The sequence below is a fragment of the Salmo salar genome, chromosome 13 (genome assembly GCF_965601325.2).
Source record: "Salmo salar chromosome 13, fSalSal1, whole genome shotgun sequence".
NCBI classification, from domain to species: domain Eukaryota; kingdom Metazoa; phylum Chordata; class Actinopteri; order Salmoniformes; family Salmonidae; genus Salmo; species Salmo salar.
In genome coordinates, this window is record NC_138303.1 from 46,970,956 (window position 1) to 46,991,096 (window position 20,141).

Below are 20,141 nucleotides of genomic sequence, written 5' to 3' on the forward strand. Positions count from 1 at the left end.
GGTGGTTGTTGTCCTTGATGATCTTTTTGGCCTTTCTGTGACATCGGGTGGTGTAGGTGTCCTGGAGGGCAGGTAGTTTGACCCCGGTGATGCGTTGTGCAGACCTCACTACCCTCTGGAGAGCCTTACGGTTGTGGGTGGAGCAGTTGCCGTACCAGGCGGTGATACAGCCCGACAGGATGCTCTCGATTGTGCATCAGTAAAAGTTTGAGTGTTTTCAGTGACAAGCCAAATTTCTTCAGCCTCCTGAGGTTGAAGAGGCACTGTTTCGCCTTCTTCACCACGCTGTCTGTGTTGGTGGACCATTTCAGTTTGTCCGTGATGTGCACGCCGAGGAACCTAAAACTTTCCACCTTCTCCACTACTGTCCCGTCGATGTGGATAGGGGGGTGGTTCCTCTGCCGTTTCCTGAAGTCCACGAATATCTCCTTTGTTTTGTTGATGTTGAGTGTGAGGTTATTTTCCTGACACCACACTCCGAGGGCCCTCACCTCCTCCCTGTAGGCCGTCTCGTCGTTGTTAGTAATCAAGCCTAACACTGTAGTGTCGTCTGCAAACTTGATGATTGAGTTGGAGGCGTGTATGGCCACGCAGTCATGGGTGAACAGGGAGTACATCATGTTACATAATGTGTGAATTTAAAAAAATGTAATAAACTTGAACTGTACACATCTCTCTAATTATAATCCCATAGGAATGTATTATGTCCTGCAGAGAGACAGGTCACCCATTTCCACAAAATGTCTTTGTGATGACACCATTCAACCTTTACAAAAAGCTAGCTATAGTCTAGCTATAGAGCACAGGAGGTTGGTGGCACCTTAATTGGGGAGGACGGGCATGTGGTAATGGCTGGAGCGGAATACGTGGAAAGGTATCACGCCATTCCATTTGCTCCATTCAAGTCATTATTATGAGAAGTCCTCCCCTCAGCAGCCTCCACTGCTATAGTGCCATTGTAGATTTAACCTATTATATTTTAAAAGGGACCAGGATTCCAAAGTGGCCGCCAACCAGCTTCATCTGTTCTTATTGGGCAGGAGTCAAAAGGCTATTTCAATCTAAATAATCGGTACATGAAGCCCAATGACGGCTTAAAATGCTTGAGGTGCTGTCGAAAATATAACAAAATGTCCCAAGTATGCCAGATTTGTATCCTTTCAAATGTATACAGACTAGTGTTCAAAGGGTGTCATCAAATGGCAGTTTAGTAATTTTCAACTGGCCATAACTTAATCAATAAGTGGTATATTAAGCCCAATTAATGGATTAAAATGTTTGAGGGTGTCACGGCTGTCGTAGGAATTAGACCAAGGCGCAGCGGGTTGCGTGCTCATCATATTTATTTATTAAAGTGAACACGAAAAAAACAATAAACAAAGAAATGACAGTCCAACAGTTTCGCAGGCTATACACGAAAGCAATGCAAAAACAACTACCCACAAACAGACAGGTGAAAACAAGCTCCCTAAGTATGACTCTCTATCAGAAACAACGATGTACAGCTGTTCCTGATTGAGAGCCACACCCGGCCAACAAAGAAATACACAACATAGAAAACCTAGAATACCAAAACAAGAACATACACCAAAAATCCCGGAACACATAAATACAACACCCCTCTACATACACACAACCCCCGAACCACATAAAACAAATACCCCCTGCCACGTCCTGACCAAACTATAATAACAAATAACCCCTATTACTGGTCAGGGCGTGACAGAGGGGGTGTGGAAAATACAATAAAATGTCCCAGTTAGAATAATAGTGAAGACATCAAACTATGAAATAACACATATGAGGAATGCTTTTCCAACAGTCTTGAAGGAGTTCCCACATATGTTGAGCACTTGTTGGCTGCTTTTCCTTCACTTTGCGATCCAACTCATCCCAAATCATCTCAATTGGGTTGAGGTTGGGTGATTGTGGAGGCCAGGTCATCTGATGCAGCACTCCATCTTGGTCAAATAGCCCTTACACAGCCTGGAGGTGTGTTTTGGGTCATTGTCCTGTTGAAAAAGAAATGATAGTCCCACTAAGCGCAAACCATATGGGATGGGGTATCGCTGCAGAATGCCGTGGTAGCCATGCTGGTTAAGTGTGCCTTGAATGCTAAATAAATCACTGACAGTGTCACCCTCAAAGAACCCTCAAACCATAACACCTCCTCCTCCATGCTTCACGGTGGGAACCACACATACAGAGATCCTCCATTCACCTGCTCTGCATCTCAAAGACAAGATGGTTGGAACCAAAAATCTCAAACTTGGACTCATCAGATCAAAGGAAAGATTTATACTAGTCTAATGTTCATTGCCTGTGTTTCTTTGCCCAAGCAAGTCTCTTCTTATTATTGGTGTCCTTTAGTAGTGGTTTCTTTGCAGCAATTCGACCATGAAGGCCTGATTCACACAGTCTCCTCTGAACAGTTGATGTTGAGATGTGTCTGTTACTTGAACTCTGAAGAATTTATTTGGGCAGCAATTTCTGAGGCTGGTAACTCTAAAGAACTTATCCTATGCAGCAGAGGTAACTCTGGGTCTACCTTTCCTGTGGCGGTTCTCATGAGAGCCAGTTTCATCAAAGAGCTTGATGGTTTTTGCGACTGCACTTGAAGAAACGTTCAACGTTCTTGATATTTTCCGTATTGACTGACCTTCATGTCTTATAGTAATGATGGACTGTCATTTCTCTTTGTTTATTTGAGCTGTTCTTGCCATAATATGGACTTGGTCTTTAACCAAATAGTATACCACCCCTACTTTGTCACAACACAACTGATTGCCTCAAACGCATTAAGAGGAAAGAAATTCCACAAATTAACAGGGCACAGCTTTTAATCTAAATGCATTCCAGGAGACTACCTCATGAAGCTGGTTGAGAGAATGCCAAGAGTGTGCAAAGCTGTCATCAAGGCAAAGTGTGGCTAGTTTGAAGAATCTCAAATATAAAATATATTTTAATTTATTTAACACTTTTGGTTACTACATGATTCTATATGTGTTATTTCATAGTGTTGATGTCTTCCCTATTATTCTAAAATGTAGAAAATTGTAAAAATTAAGAAAAACCCTTGAATGACTAGGTTTATCCAAACTGTTGACTGGTACTGTTTATGGCATTACTGGGCCATTTTATTGAGTTCTCCAACAGTGTTGTTTCGAGACCACCTAAAGTGAGATGGATTCAAAACCAAGAAACTGTTATTTTCCATGTTACAGTCTAGGATAATGTTAGCACAGTGTATCGCTAGAAGAGACAGGTGCATAGTCGAGCTAGCTAAGAAAGAGAGTTAGCATTATCATGGATGACAAAAAATAACTTGAGATGGACATCGGAGCGGGAAAGCAATGTGATTAAAAAGGGGGGAATGAGTAAAGAAAAGGACATTTATTCAACTAAGAATACAAACTTTGGCATTAAAAACTGCTAAATGAGCGAACTTGAGGATGAAATGTCAGTGACTGAAGTTAGCTGGGGTTCAAAAATATTGCCATGGTTGAGGACAATATTGAAGTGAGTGACAAATCAGGAGCCTATTGAGAAATGAAAAATGGCTGGAATTGTTGGAAACAGATAATATGATGTAAGTGTTGAGCAGTGGAGCTCATACAGAACAGTTTGTATATTTTCTTTCTCGCAAATGACATTGGTGAGGACAAAAATAGGCCTACGTTCTTTTGTGTAATGGGGCCAAAGACATTTCATTTACTATGCAGCCTGCTACATCCAGACAGGCCAGGTAATAAGACATATGTGGATATTGTGGAAATAGTTTTTGAATGATTTAATTAAAGATATTGTCATAATGCTAATTTCACCAATGAGCCAATGATTGACAAGGAACAAGGAAACGAACCCCAACACATGTCGACTTTGCAGGTCCATTAGAATACAGAATGTTTCTTGTGGATGCGCATAGCAAGTGGCCAGAGGTTGCCATCATGAGGTCTACTACTGCAGAGAAGACCATCAAGAAGCTTGGAAAAGTGTTTACTCGATTCGGATTGCCCCTCTATTGCCACAGCAGCTAGTGTCCCAAGAAATGGGCACTTTCATACATGTGAATGGCGTACAGCACATCAGGTTTGCCCCGTATCCTTGATTAACCAATGTGCTGGCGGAGAGGTTCGTACAGACCATGTTCATGCCTTAAAAGCATCTCAGGGTCAACAAACACTTACCAAAGCTTGAAAAGCTTCCTTCTATCCTACGGGAACACGACTCATGCAACCACCAAGGCTTTGCCTGCATCACTACTGATGAAGAGAGAGCTACACACAAGCTTCGACCGACTCAAACCTCGGAACACAAAGGTGCCAGTGTGAGGTCAGTAGGAGAGTCAAGTCAAAGCTTTCAAACCTTTCAATCAAGGACAGAGCTTTTAATTCTGGAGAAATTGTCTAGGAACTAACTAGAGGTCGACAGATTATGATTTTTCAACGCTGATACCGATTATTGGAGGACCAAAAAAAGCTGATACCGATTAATCGGACGATTTTTTTTCTTTATTTGTAATAATGACAATTACAACAATACTGAATGAACACTTATTTTAACTTAATATAATACATCAATAAAATCAATTTAGCCTCAAATAAATAATGAAACATGTTCAATTTGGTTTAAATAATGCAAAAACAAAGTGTTGGAGAAGAAAGTAAAAGTGCAATATGTGCCATGTAAAAAAGCTAACATTTAAGTTCCTTGCTCAGAACATGAGAACATATGAAAGTTGGTGGTTCCTTTTAACATGAGTCTTCAATATTCCCAGGTAAGATGTTTTAGGTTGTAGTTATTATAGGAATTATAGGACTATTTCTCTCTATACGATTTGCATTTCATGTACCTTGACTATTGGATGTTCTTATAGGCACTTTAGTATTGCCAGTGTAACAGTATAGCTTCCGTCCCTCTCCTTGCTCCTACCTGGGCTCGAACCAGGAACATATCAACAACAGCCACCCTCGAAGCAGCGTTACCCATGCAGAGCAAGGGGAACAACTACTCCAAGTCTCAGAGCGGGTGACGTTTGAAACGATATTAGCGCGCACCCCGCTAACTAGCTAGCCATTTCACATCGGTTACACCAGCCTAATCTCGGGAGTTTATAGGCTTGAAGTCATAAACAGCACAATGCTTGAAGCATTGTGAAGAGCTGCTGGCAAACGCACGAAAGTGCTGTTTAAATGAATGCTTACGAGCCTGCTGGTGCCTACCATCGCTTAGTCAGACTGCTCTATCAAATCATAGACTTAATTATAACATAATAACACACAGAAATACAAGCCGTTGGTCATTAAAATGGTCGAATCCAGAAACTATTATTTAGAAAACAAAACGTTTATTCTTTCAGTGAAATACGGAACCGTTCCGTATTTTATCTAACAGATGGCATCCCTAAGTCTAAATATTGCTGTTACATTGTACAACCTTCAATGTTATGTCATAATTAATTACGGCCTGTGTTAGGAATAAATGGACTTCACACAGTTCGCAATGAGCCATGCGGCCCAAACTGCTGCATATACCCTGACTGCTTGCACGGAACACAAGAGAAGTGACACAATTTCCCTAGTTATAAGAAATTCATGTTTGCAGTCAATATTAACTAAATATGCAGGTTTAAAAATATATACTTGTGTATTGATTTTAAAGAAAGGCATTGATGTTTATGGTTAGGTACATTGGTGCCACGACAGTGCTTTTTTCGCAAATGTGCTTGTTAAATCATCACCCGTTTGTCGACGTAGGCTGTGATTCAATGAGAAATTAACATGCACCGCATCGATTATATGCAACACAGGACACGCTAGATAAACTAGTAATATCATCAACCATGTGTAGTTAACTAGTGATTATGTTAAGATTGATTGTTTTTATAAGATAAGTTTAATGCTAGCTAGCAACTTACCTTGGCTTCTTGCTGCTCTCGCGTAACAGGTAGTCAGCCTGCCACGCAGGCTCCTCGTGGAGTGCAACGTAAGGCAGGTGGTTAGAGCGTTGGACTAGTAACCGGAAGGTTGCAAAAACGAATCCCCGAGCAGACAAGGTAAAAATCTGTCATTCTGCCCTTGAACAAGGCAGTTAACCCACCGTTCCTAGGCCGTCATTGAAAATAAGAATGTGTTCTTAACTGACTTGCCTAGTTAAATAAAGGTGTACGTTTTCTTGAATTTGTTCTGGATATGGGGACTATGAAAAGACCCCTGGTGGCATGTCTGGTAGGATAAGTGTGTGTGAGTCAGAGCTGTGTGTAAGTTGACTATGCAAACAATTTGGGATTTTCAACACATTAATGTTTCTTATAAAAAGAAGAAGTGATGCAGTCAGTCTCTCCTCAACTCTTAGCCAAGGAGACTGGCATGCATAGTATATATATCAGCCCTCTGATTACAAATAAGAGCAAAACGTGCCGCACTGTTCCGGGTCCAGCTGCAGTTTAACTAGGTCTTTCCTTGCAGCACTGGACCACATGGCTGGAATAATCAAGATTAGACAAAACTAGAGCCTGCAGAACTTGCTTTTTGGAGTGTGGTGTCGAAAGCATCTCTTTATTACGGCTAAACTTCCGACTTCAATTGTATATGGCTGAATCATCAGCATACAGTTGAAGTCAGATGTTTACATACACCTTAACCAAATACATTTAAACTCAGTTTTTCACAATTCCTGACATTTAATCCTAGTAAAAATTCCCTGTCTTAGGTCAGTTAAGATCACCACTTTATTTTAAGAATGTGAAATGTCAGAATTATAGTAGAAAGAAGGATTTATTTCAGCTTTTATTTCTTTCATCACATTCCCAATGGGTCAGAAGTTTACATACACTCAATTAGTATTTGGTAGCATTGCCTTTAAATTGTTTAACTTGGGTCAAACGTTTTAGGTAGCCTTCCACAAGCTTCCCACAATAAGTTAGGTGAGTTTTGGCCCATTCTTCCTGACAGAGCTGGTGTAACTGAGTCAGGTTTGTAGGCCTCCTTGCTCACACATGCTTTTTCAGTTCCGCCAACAACTTTTCTGTAGGATTGAGGTCAGGGCTTTGTGACTGGGATCAGTTCTTCCCTCTTCTGGCGCACAGCTTCAGGATAGTCCTCGTTGAGGAAGATATACATTGATCTCAAGTTCTTGGCTCTTTCCAGAACAGCTACCTTGTCCTTGAACCTCAGGAACTTGACCACTATCGGCCTGGGCCTATCACCTGGGCCAGTGGTTGAACAAGTTGAGGAGATTAAATTACTTGGAGTTACCTTAGATTGAATCTATTTGTTTTGACCGTGACAGTTTACAATGGTTGTAAAGACTGGAGAGGTTTGTCCATAATAAAGAGGCTCTAGTTTGATCTTATCTTGATTATTGTCCAGTCATATGGTCAAGTGCTGCAAAGAAAGACCTAGTTTTAAGCTTCAGCTGGCCCAGAACAGAGCCGCACATCTTGCTTTTCATTGTAGTCAGAGGGCTAATATTAATACTATGCATGCACATTTCTTTTGGCTAAGAATTTAGGAAAGACTGACTGTGTCACTTCTTGTTTTATAAGAACATTAATGTGTTGTAAATTCCAAATTGTTTGCATAGTCAACACACAGCACTGACACACACACTTACCCCACCAGACATGCCACCAGGGGTCTTTTCAAGGACAGAATAAATTTAAGGAAAAGTATAGTATTATACAGAGTCAGGAGTGCATGGAACTCCCTCCGTCTTATATAGTGCAAGTGAACAGCAAACCTGGTTTAAAAAATAAAGCAACACCTCACGGCACAACGCCTCTCCCCCATGTGACCTACTTGTTATGTATATGTACTGACATGTATGTGTAACTGATCGATACACACACACGCACACACACTACATGTTTTTGTATGTAAATTGTGAAGTATTTTGTCTGTAATGTATTTTTCATTGTGTGTCGGACCCCAGTAAGACTAGCCGTTGCCATTGGCGTGGGCTAATAGGGATCCTAATAAATAAAAAATACTCACATGCCAACACCTGTGTCAACGCCACAGTCCAAAGATATTGCTGTTGAGAGTTAGGTTGTGGTTACATTTTAGTTATTTAGCAGGCGCTCTTACAGTAGTGAGTGCATACAGTTTCATACTCTATTGTACTGATCTACGAGAGCTAGGCAGGCACCTAGATGCTTGGACTTGTAAAACAGACTCTCCTGACAGTTCATATAGGAGGGGAGGAGTTGTTGTGTTGTAGGGTTGTACCATTTGCACCTCCATACTTAGTGTAGTTGTATACGCAGAGCATCATAATGTGTGTTGACAAGATCACATTCCAGATAAGTGGTTGAACTAATTCCTGTCTCCCATCTCATCATTATTAAATTTTTATAAAAGACATGGTTTTGCAACCCACAAGACATAACAATAATTGTGTCAAATCACCACTATAATAAGAGTTGAAAATGTCCAGTATTTCTGTGTTCATATCTCAGAACAACATATGGATTCTTTAGACATTCAGAATAGTGAACACATGCATTCTGAGGGCAAGTAGCCACTCTAGGAATCATCACTAACCCAAATGGGTCTCTAAATAGATAAAAATACAAAATATGTTACAACTTCCCCCGGTCTCCCCTTACTAGTGAGCGTGCAACTTTCAAACAACTTCCCCCGGTCTCCCCTTACTAGTGAGTGTGCAACTTTCAATCAATTTCCCCCACTCTCTCCTACTACTGGAGCAAGGAAATTCTGATGAGCGTGACTAGGGTTGAGGATATTTTTCAACTAAAATAAAGGACACTAATGTTACGAGTAAAGTAGGAAGCCCAGGTTTCCATTGGTGATAATATCATGAAAGGAGTTTAGAAATTTGGTCTGGGGAAACAGTTTTATTCGCTGACTAAATGGGGGCTGATAAGAGTTTGAGTTTTTACTCCGCTGGTCTCGGCTGGTCTCAGGAAATAATTACAAGTCCGAGTCGTCCGAGGCCGAGTCAAGACGGGGTAAACACAGTCAATATGGGGTTTGAGACTGGACTCGAGTACTACAACACTGCTCTCCAGACCCCCTCAAACAATTTAAGCCATCATTGGGCTGTATGTATCTATTATTTATGCTGATACGGGCACATGACACCTGCCCAATTTGGCCCCATGGAGATGGTTGGCAGCCATATGGCCACCAAGGGGGTGATATAAAAATGTGCAATATAGCTAAAACACTTCTAAGGACTTGTCCTAGCTGTGTGTGCAATTTGGTGCCTCTATCACAAAAGTCACAATTCCCCTCAAATGTTACGATTCGCACTGGACTAAAAGGCTACTGGTGGAGACAGATTGAATCATGATCCACACCCTTGTTAAAGGTTCCATTTCCTGGTTGCTAAAATTCTAATAGTTTGCCTAATTTCCGTTTATATGTGACAAAACAAGCAATCATTTTATGACCTAAACCGCTGTGAAATATATTTTTAATAAGCAGAAATATTGTATTTTCAGCTTTTTGAAGCTGGTGTACAAACATGAAAGTAATGCAAAAACAAAAAGTAAGAATGGAAGCATAGAAATAGCGCACATAGAACAGATCTGCTTCTTAGACTTGCTTTCAATGAGAATGACAGATTTATAACTCATATATTTCTATCTGAATTTGGTCGGGTCGCCCAAAAAGTAAAATATTTCAGAATATGAATACTGTATACAGTCACAATAGAGACACAGCAGAGAGAATGTCCAAGATATATTATATTTGTCATGAAGAAATAAGAATGGTGCAATTTAATTGGTCATGCTTTATAGCTCTGTACTAAAATGAGGAGACGTGACTCAAAAGGTCATGACTCTTATTGGCTATCCCAGACACCATAATGCCAACAAGTCATTGCCAGATAGATAGATTAATCTTGAACTCAGACTAGAGATATACCCCTTGTGACTGACAGAGATCGCTCTACTGTTTGATTTCTTGATAGCAAACCATGAAGAGAAAAACTAACTTCCCAGGTCGTTTTCATACTCATGTGGTGCTCTCAGCAAATACATGAGACATTTCTCTGAGTGTGTGTGTGGCGGCCTGGCGTGGCGCAGTGGGGAAAGGGGCCAAGGAGGGAGTGACTGAGCAAGCCTTTCCCAATTCACGCCAGTATGAATGAAGTTGAGCAGTATACTGCTGCCACTGTGGCGTGACATGGAAAAAAGAAAAGCAGTGGAATATGTGATGGTTTCCAGAAGTGCTTATGGTTGTAAAGGAAGGGTTCTCTTGGGACTGGGGATACCCCATTTGGAGGGGGTTTTCCAGACCAATCATCCCTATTTTAGGTTCAGTTAAGTGCACAGACTGTAGCTGGTAGCTAAGGTATAATTACATTTCTGTTAACAATTTGTGACTCAGATCCTGAAATAGACTCACTTCCCAAAAATGACTTGGTTACCCACGTGTCAACTGAAAGCTTTTACAAACTCCTTGATTAATTTATTGGACTAACTTTGGAAGATACTGTAACTGCCGGTTCCTGATCTTACTTGGTGAAGAAGCTGAGTGGCATTTTTAATGTCTGTTGGATAGAGCCGCAGATGTGGCTGGGATGTCACACTCTTTGTATTATTTCGGGACCTATATGTATCCCTAGAACTCAGTAGGCAGATTCTTCACCACCAACAACAACACTGAAGGCCAGTGGTGTGAAAGATCAAATAATTGCTTTGTCTCATCCATTCCCTTCCCCTGGCCTCTCAATGAAATCTTAAAGTGGAACTGACAGCATTTTACCAACATGAAATCTTATTAAAATCTGTTCATATACTGTACACCACCAGGAAGAATATGACACTTTCTGACAAGCGAGCACTTAGATATTGTCATTTTCACGTTTTCATAAATTCTTAGAATGTTTGGGAATTACATATACTAAGGCATTTGTGAAAATTCTATAGCAACGTAGGTAGGGTGTGTTCGTAAATTCACTCTGGAGTGCCAGAGTGCGCTCAGACTGGGCTCTCGGCATTCAGTAAATTCAGAGCATTGTCAGATTGTCTGTTCATCAATTCAGAGCGTTTCGCTCTCAGAGTGTTCAGAGTGCACACTGGAAGCTCTGGCCGAGGAGTAGGGTTGGTCCGAGCGTTCTGACCTCACAACGGCAGTCAAGCACCCAAGCTAACTGGCTAACTTTGGCCAACTTGCTAGCTACTTCCAGACATGTATGAGAGAACACCTCACTCTGACCATTTTACTCCCCCTAGCAGAGGTGGTTAGGCTGTTTTCATGTTATCTAGAGCTTTGGTGACTGTAGCTGTGCTGCTGGCAACAACTTAATAACGTTTTCTGACCCCGGCCACATTCAACAGGTGTTGAGCGTTCGTAAATTCATCAGTAATTCTGCGCTCTGGCACACTCAGAGGAGAGTGCTCTGAAATCGGAGTAGATAGACAAAGTGAATTTACGAATGCACCCATGGAGTGGGAAAGCGGTCGTGCATTTGGACAATTAACTGCAGTAAATAAAACCTAATATAAACATCTGTCTCATCCAGGACCAGAGTCTACTCAGACTGGTGCACCATAGCCAATCAGAGCTACAGTAGGCCTTTATTTGCCACACAGGCCTGCCATCATTCACTTTGAACTGGACTGTGTGTTTACAAGCAGTTGCAACAGCGCGATTTTAGATCATTAGAACGCATTTGCCAAAAGCCACAAAATACATCTGAATGGATTTCTGCAAATGTGTCATTACATGAACAGTCCTATTGATCAAACAACCATGAAAAGGTAGGCTCCCTCTTCCTTGGTTATGTACATCAACAACTAATGCTAGCCAGAGAAAGATGAGATAAAATCTAACAAAGGAACATTAGATAAACCCTCTCAAACTTTTTCAGTTAGTTGGCCGTCAAAATTGCACTGATAAACGATGGGGAATTGTAGACTACTCACCCTTCTGCAGCTTGCCTGCCAACAATGCATGATTGACCCAACCAAGCACCCAAAGCTAACTGGCTAAAGTTGTCTAGCTTGCTCGCTAGCTACTTCCAACACAATTGAAAAAACACCTTACTTACCATTTTACTCACCCTAGCAGAGCTGGCTAGGCTGTTTACATGTTATGAAGAGTTTTCGTAACTAACTATTACTTTCTTTGCCTATGTTTACGGACATCGGTTGGTCATATATTCAGTGGGTGTTGTGGGTTTGTAAAATCATCACTTATTCTGCGCTCTGGCACACTCAGACGAGAGTGCCCCGAAATCGGAGTTGATAGCCAGAGTGAATTTGCGAATGCAAGCGATATGCTAACTGGATAACAGTCATTCAAGTTATTGCTAGCTAACCAAATTACACCTGCATCCTTAGCTTTGTACAGTATAGCCACCGAAAAACAATATGAGGGGAAAAAGTCAGTCACTCACCAATTCTTCCAATGACATGACATGACATCCTCCTAGCTAGCTAGCTAACGTCAAGCTCCGTATCTACGCAAATAGATGCACTAGCTTATTAGCTCACGTTATGACTGACTTGTGATCATTACTGTTTTTGTCCAAATATTGAGCCATTGAAACTGTAACCGTGCATCCTGAATGAGGCAGCAAACAATGTACCAGGCCAGCTGTGATTTACAACCTAATAGCAAAAATGTTTGGGAGTACCAAGAAATGTATTGGTGAATTATATGAATCATGCATTGAACTGCATCCATCTATTCTGCTAACAATGCCTTAGTCTAAGTCATGGAACATTGAGGCAAATAGAACCTATTTTGTTATTGTATTTTTTGATCCCCCATATATTTTTGGGGTAAACACGCGCGCACGCGCACACACATGCGCACACACACACACACACTTTCTTTTTGAATATATCTTTATTATTCCCCGCAAACCCTACCACCCCTCCCCCAATTAGAGTAATAGTTACATTTTGTTCGTTTTAAGTCCTGGCCTTCCTCTATTTCTGATGTCCATCCAGTTTGATTTCTATTTGTAACTGTGCTATTTCATAAAAGTTCTGAACCTATATACATTTTACAGACCCCACATGTTTTACATTTGTTATCTTGCTATCTCTCTCAGAATGACCTTCTTGATCCAAATCAGTCAGGTTTCAAGACTGGTCATTCAACTGAGACTGCTCTTCTCTGTGTCACGGAGGCTCTCCGCACTGCTAAAGCTAACTCTCTCTCCTCTGCTCTCATCCTTCCAGACCTATCTGCTGCCTTTGATACTGTGAACCATCAGATCCTCCTCTCCACTCTCTCCGAGTTGGGCATCTCCGGCGCGGCTCACTCTTGGATTGCGTCCTACCTGACAGGTCGCCTCTACCAGGTGGCGTGGCGAGAATCCGTCTCCACACCACGTGCTCTCACCACTGGTGTCCCCCAGGGCTCAGTTCTAGGCCCTCTCCTATTCTCGCTATACACCAAGTCACTTGGCTCTGTCATATCCTCACATGGTCTCTCCTATCATTGCTACGCAGACGACACACAATTAATCTTCTCCTTTCCCCCTTCTGATAACTAGGTGGCGAATCGCATCTCTGCATGTCTGGCAGACATATCAGTGTGGATGACGGATCACCACCTCAAGCTGAACCTTGGCAAGACGGAGCTGCTCCTCCTCCCGGGGAAGGACTGCCCGTTCCATGATCTCGCCATCACGGTTGACAACTCCATTGTGTAATCCTCCCAGAGTGCTAAGAGCCTTGGCGTGACCCTGGACAACACCCTGTCGTTCTCCGCTAACATCAAGGCGGTGACCCGATCCTGTAGGTTCATGCTCTACAACATTCACAGAGTACAACCCTGCCTCACACAGGAAGCGGCGCAGGTCCTAATCCAGGCACTTGTCATCTCCCGTCTGGATTACTGCAACTCGCTGTTGGCGGGGCTCCCTGCCTGTGCCACTAAACCCCTACAACTCATCCAGAACTCCGCAGCCCGTCTGGTGTTCAACCTTCCCAAGTTCTCTCACGTCACCCCGCTCCTCCGCACACTCCACTGGCTTCCAGTTGAAGCTCGCATCTGCTACAAGACCATGGTGCTTGCCTATGGAGCTGTGAGGGGAACGGCACCTCCGTACCTTCAGGCTCTGATCAGTCCCTACACCCAAAGAAGGGCACTGCGTTCATCCACCTCTGGCCTGCTCGCCTCCCTACCTCTGCGGAAGCACAGTTCCCGCTCAGCCCAGTCAAAACTGTTCGCTGCTCTGGCACCCCAATGTTGGAACAAGCTCCCTCACGACGCCAGGACAGCGGAGTCAATCACCACCTTCCAGAGACACCTGAAACCCCACCTCTTTAAGGAATACCTGGGATAGGATTAAGTAATCCTTCTAACCCCCCCCCCCACCCTCCCCCCCAAAAAAGATAGATGTACTATTGTAAAGTGGTTGTTCCACTGGATATCATAAGGTGAATGCACCAATTTGTAAGTCGCTCTGGATAAGAGCGTCTGCTAAATGACGTAAATGTAAATGTTGTTGTTATTGGTTACACCCTTCAGCTCCATTCAACCCCTCCCATCTATCTCTTGACACCATGCATTTTGGATTTATATTTGCCATACATTTTTCAGCTGTGCTGTATGCTTGACAAAAGTACTGAACCTTTCTATTCTCATAGTTTCTACAGATTGTAAATTAAAAATAAAAATGTTTGCTAAAATAATAATTGTATTATTGATCGATTGACTATGACTTTTCAAATCACCCAGTATTGCTAAATGCAGCGTTACTTCTAGGTAAATGTTGCAATTCTTCAGGCATTCCTGGACCTGTGACCAAAAACGAGCTACATATGGACAGTACCAAAATAAATGATCTAATGACTACCTCCTCACAGCAAAATCTGCAGAGCTGGGAAGATTGTAACCCCCATGTATATAACATTATATTGGTTGCAAGAATTTAGTATAATAATTGAAATTGAAAAATGAAAATGTTTTGAATCCGGCATCGTTTTGCGTGTCAATTCATAAACCATGTGCCATGGAATCGGTACATCGAAAATCTCTTCCAAACTATTTTGCAATTTATATGGCACAGCTGTCAATTTTTGGTCCTTAAATGGAACTGGAATATATTTTTATTTATCACAATTTTCTTTAACCATAATTGGTCTTTAAAAAGATTATATGTTTTTTTTTCAATTTTATCGAAAAATACGTAGTTTTTTTAATCAATTAGTATATTGGAGTTTAACCACAATATTTGTTCTGTCTTTTCAGGTAGATTAAACTGAAATTGCAACCAATTTTCTAAGGCTTGTTTAAAAAAAATTGATATTTGGGAGATTATTTCGTTTTCAGATAACTGAAAGTGAGCAGTTGTAATCTGAATAAAGGGGAAAAGACCATTCTTGAACATGGGGTGAGACCTTCTTACTAATTTATTATAGAACCATTTTGGATTTAAGTATAACTTTTGTATGACTGCTGCCTTTAGTGAGAGGTCTAATACTTTAATATTAATATTTAATCATTCTGACCTTTGAATTCATATTCGCCCTTTTCATTTTGTCTGGCTTGCAATTCCAAATAAAATTGAATATTTTTTGTTCACATAATTTAAAAAGCAGGTCACTAGGTAGACCCTGGTAGCAAGATCTATTTTTGAGAACTTTCTATTAAAATGTATTGGAGTGAGATCATTTCTTTCATTCGGGATATGTATACGGAGTATGTCCACAATTGTGTTGATCACGTGGACTGGAATATGTTCCGGTCAGCCTCAAAGAGCAACATCGACCACTCGGTGAGTGAGTTTACAAAGAAGTGCAATGGAGATGTTGTACCCACTGTGACTATTAAAACCTACCCTAACCAGAAACAGTGGATGGATGGCGGCATTCGCGCAAAACTGAAAGCGTGATCCACCGCATTTAACCATGGAAAGAGTTCTGGAAGTATGGCTGAATATAAACAGTGTAGTTATTCCCTCCAAAAGGCAATCAAACAAGCGAAATGCCGGTACAGGGACAAGGTGGAGTCGCAATTCAACGGCTCAGGCACGAGACGTATGTGGCAGGGTCTACAGGAAATCACAAAAAGTTAAACGGCCACGTCACCGACACCGACATCACGCTTCCAGACAAACTAAACACATTCTTTTCCCGCTTTGAAAATAATACAGAGCCACTGTCGCAGCTCGCTAACAAGGACTGCGCCCCCACCCTTCTCCGTGGCCGATGTGAGTAAAACATTTAAACGTGTTAACCCTCGCAAGCCTGCTGGCCCAGACGGCATCCCTAGCCGCGTCCTCAGAGCATGTGTTTACGGACATATTCAATCGCTCCCTATCCCAGTCTGTTGTTCCCACATGGTTCAAGATGGCTACCATTGTTCCTGTACCCAAGAAGGCAAAGATAACTGAACTAAATGACTACCGCCCCGTAGCACTCACTTCTGTCATCATGAAGTGCTTTGAGAGGCTTGTCAAATATCATATCACCTCCACCTTACCAGCCACCCTAGACCCACTTCAGTTTGCATACTGCCCCAACCGGTCCACAGATGACGCAATCGCCATCACACTGCCCTATCCCATCTGGACAAGAGGAATACCTATGTAAGAACGCTGTTCACGGACTACAGCTCAGCATTCAACACCATAGTACCCTCCAAGCTCATCATCAAGCTGGAGGCCCTGGGCCTCAACCCCGCCCTGTGACTTTCTGATGGGCCACCCCCAGGTGGTGAAGTTAGGAAACAACATCTCCACTTTGCTGACCCTCGACACTGGGGCCTCACAAGGGTGCATGCTCAGCCCTCTCCTGTACTCTCTGTTCACCCACGACGGCATGGCCATGCACGCCTCCAACTCAATCATCAAGTTTGCAGACGACACAACAGTAGTGGGCTTGATCACAAACAACAACGAGACAGCCTGCAGGGAGGAGGTGAGGGCACTTGGCGTGTGGTGTCAGGAAAATAACCTCTCACTCAACATCAACAAAACAAAGGAGATGATCGTGGACTTCAGGAAACAGCAAAGGGAGCACCCTCCTATCCACATCAAAGGGACAGCAGTGGAGAAGGTGGAACGTTTTAAGTTCCTCGGCGTACATATCACTGAAATGGTCCACCCACACAGACTAGTTGAGTATCTGTGGGTTTGATTACAGGCTCAAAATGGCAAGAAACAAATATTTTTTTCTAGAACTCGTCAGCCTATTCTTGTTCTGAGAAATGAAGGCTATTCCATGCGAGAAATTGCCAAGAAACTGAAGATCTCGTACAGCGCTGTGTACTACTCCCTTCACAGAACAGGGCAAACTGGCTCTAACCAGAATAGAAAGAGGAGTGGGAGGCCCCGGTGCACAACTGAGCAAGAGGACAAGTACATTAGAGTGTCTAGTTTGAGAAACGGACGCCTCACAAGTCCTCAACTGGCAGCTTCATTAAATTGTACCCGCAAAATACCAGTTTCAATGTTAACCTGTCTGGACTAGGGGCAGTATTTTCACGGCCGGATAAAAAAACGTACCCGATTTAAACTGGTTACTACTCTTTCCCAGAAACGAAAACATGCATATTATTAGTAGATTTGGATAGAAAACACTCTGAAGTTTCTAAAACTGTTTGAATGGTGTCTGTGAGTATAACAGAACTCATATGGCAGGCAAAAACCTGAGAAAATTCCAAGCAGGAAGTGGCCTGTCTGCGATTTTGTAGTTCTCCCTTTGCTTCTCTATCGAAACTACAGTGCCCGTGGGGTTATGTAGCACTTTCTAAGGCTTCCATTGGCTCTCTAAAGCGTTCAGAAAGCGGATTGACGCATCTCCTGTCTCTGGACAGATAACAGGAGCACAGTTTGTCAGTGGACTGCCTGGTGGCTAAGAGATTGGAAATGCGTGTTCACGAGACCTCAGCATTTTTTCTCTTCCTTTTTGAATGAATACAGCATTGTCCGGTTGGAATATTATCGCTATTTTACAAGAAAAATACCATAAAAATTTATTTTAAACAGCGTTTGACATGCTTCTAAGTACGGTAAAGGAACATTTTGAAATTTTTTGTCTCGAAATGAGCTTGCGCGTTACCCTTTGGATAGTGACCTGAACGCAGGAACAAATCGGTGGTATTTGCACATAACTATGGATTATTTGGAACAAAAACAACATTTGTTGTGGAAGTAGCAGTCCTGGGAGTGCATTCTGACGAAGAACAGCAAAGGTAATCCAATTTTTCAAATAGTAATTCTGAGTTTAGGTTGCCCCGAACTTGGCGGGTGTCAAATTAGCTAGCCGTGATGGCTGAGCTATGTACTCAGAATATTGCAAAATGTGCTTTCGCCGAAAAGCTATTTTAAAATCTGACATAGCGATTGCATAAAGGAGTTCTGTATCTATAATTCTTAAAATAATTGTCAAGTATTTTGTCAACATTTATCATGAGTAATTTAGTAAATTCACCGGAAGTTTTCGGTGGGAATGCTAGTTCTGAACATCACATGCTAATGTAAAAAGCTGTTTTTTGATATAAATATGAACTTGATTGAACAAAACATGCATGTATTGTATAACATAATGTCCTAGGAGTGTCATCTGATGAAGATCATCAAAGGTTAGTGCTGCATTTAGCTGTGTTTTGTGTTTTTGTGACATATATGCTTGCTTGAAAAATGGCTGTGTGGTTATTTGTGTCTATGTACTCTCCTAACATAATCTAATGTTTTGCTTTCGCTGTAAAGCCTTTTTGAAATCGGACAATGTGTTTAGATTAACGAGAGTCTTATCTTTCAAATGGTGTAAAAATAGTCGTATGTTTGAAATATTGAAATTATTGCATTTTTGAGGTTTTTGTATTTCGCGCCACGCCATTCAACTGGCTGTTGAATAGAGTGGGACGCTAACGTCCCACCTAGCCCATAGAGGTTAACAGTGTAGACGCGACTCCGGGATGCTGGCCTTCTAGGCAGAATTTCAAAGAAAAAGCTATATCTTAGACTGGCCAATAAAAATAAAAGATTTAAGATGGGCAAAAGAACACAGACACTGGACAGAGGAACTCTCTCTAGAAGGCCAGCATCCCGGAGTCGCCTCTTCACTGTTGATGTTGAGACTGGTGTTTTGCGGGTACTATTTAATGACTACTCCATTCTCATAGAGGAGTAGTCTTTGTGCCTCTTTACAATTGGTTATCAATATGCAGTTTATCTACTATGAGACCTACGCGTTTCCCTTTCTGTCTCTTTTCCTTGAAAATTGGATACAGAACTTTGTGCTGTTCTGCAATTTCCTTAGGGAACTGATCATTCATGCCTATTTTCATGCCAGCAAATCTTTTACCCAGGCTTTTAACCATTATTTTGTCTTTAAAAAAAAGCACATTTGGCAACGATTGGGAGTTCATGAAGTTGTTTTTTTTTAGCATAAACTGGGAATATGATATTTTTGACTGATACTATGATTGTCTGTTTCATATCTGCAAAGTAGTTAAAACGCTGTCAGTTCCACTTTAATGCAGCATTTTAAGAATTTAGCGCAATGAACCATGTGCATTCTTTTAAAATAGACTCTTTATCATCTGGAGTAAAAACAGAGTGTTTTTTCACTGTGCCCATCCACTCAAATGAACCCATTGTGTCTCTAAAATCCCAGCCTCTATGCAGGGAGTTACTAACAGAGAAGTGAAGCGAGCGACTCCAGCTGTGCCTAGCAAATGCTTGTGAAATATGGTGTGTCAACTCCACTGAGACCTGCCAAGAACTGTCTGGGATCGTTTTGTATGAAACCGGCTATGTGCTTCCAAATGAACGCGAATCTTTGTTTTCTGTTGCCATGGGCACCATGGGATCGTTTTGGAATTTTCCTGTGGTTTCGACGTCAGAGGGAGGATTCCTAATGGTAATTACTGAGAATGTGTGGTGTGGAATAGGGGGAGACGGATAGACAGAGTGGGAATGAGCGTGCAAGAAGGAGAGAAAGCGAAAGAATGAGAAAGAAAGAATTTCTGAGTGAATAAAGAACATTTGTAGAAATAGAAGGAGAAAGACAGAGGGGCGATTGTGATGTATGTGTGTACGCACTGTGCATACTGTATGTCCTTGTCCTTATAGCTTGTCCTCCAGGGCCCTGTGTCTCACTCTCCATCACCACCCTATGTCATAGCTCCCACCCTATAGACCTCACCCCAGTTATATGTCGTTCACGTTACCGACTCATTACGGCAGGATGAAATCGG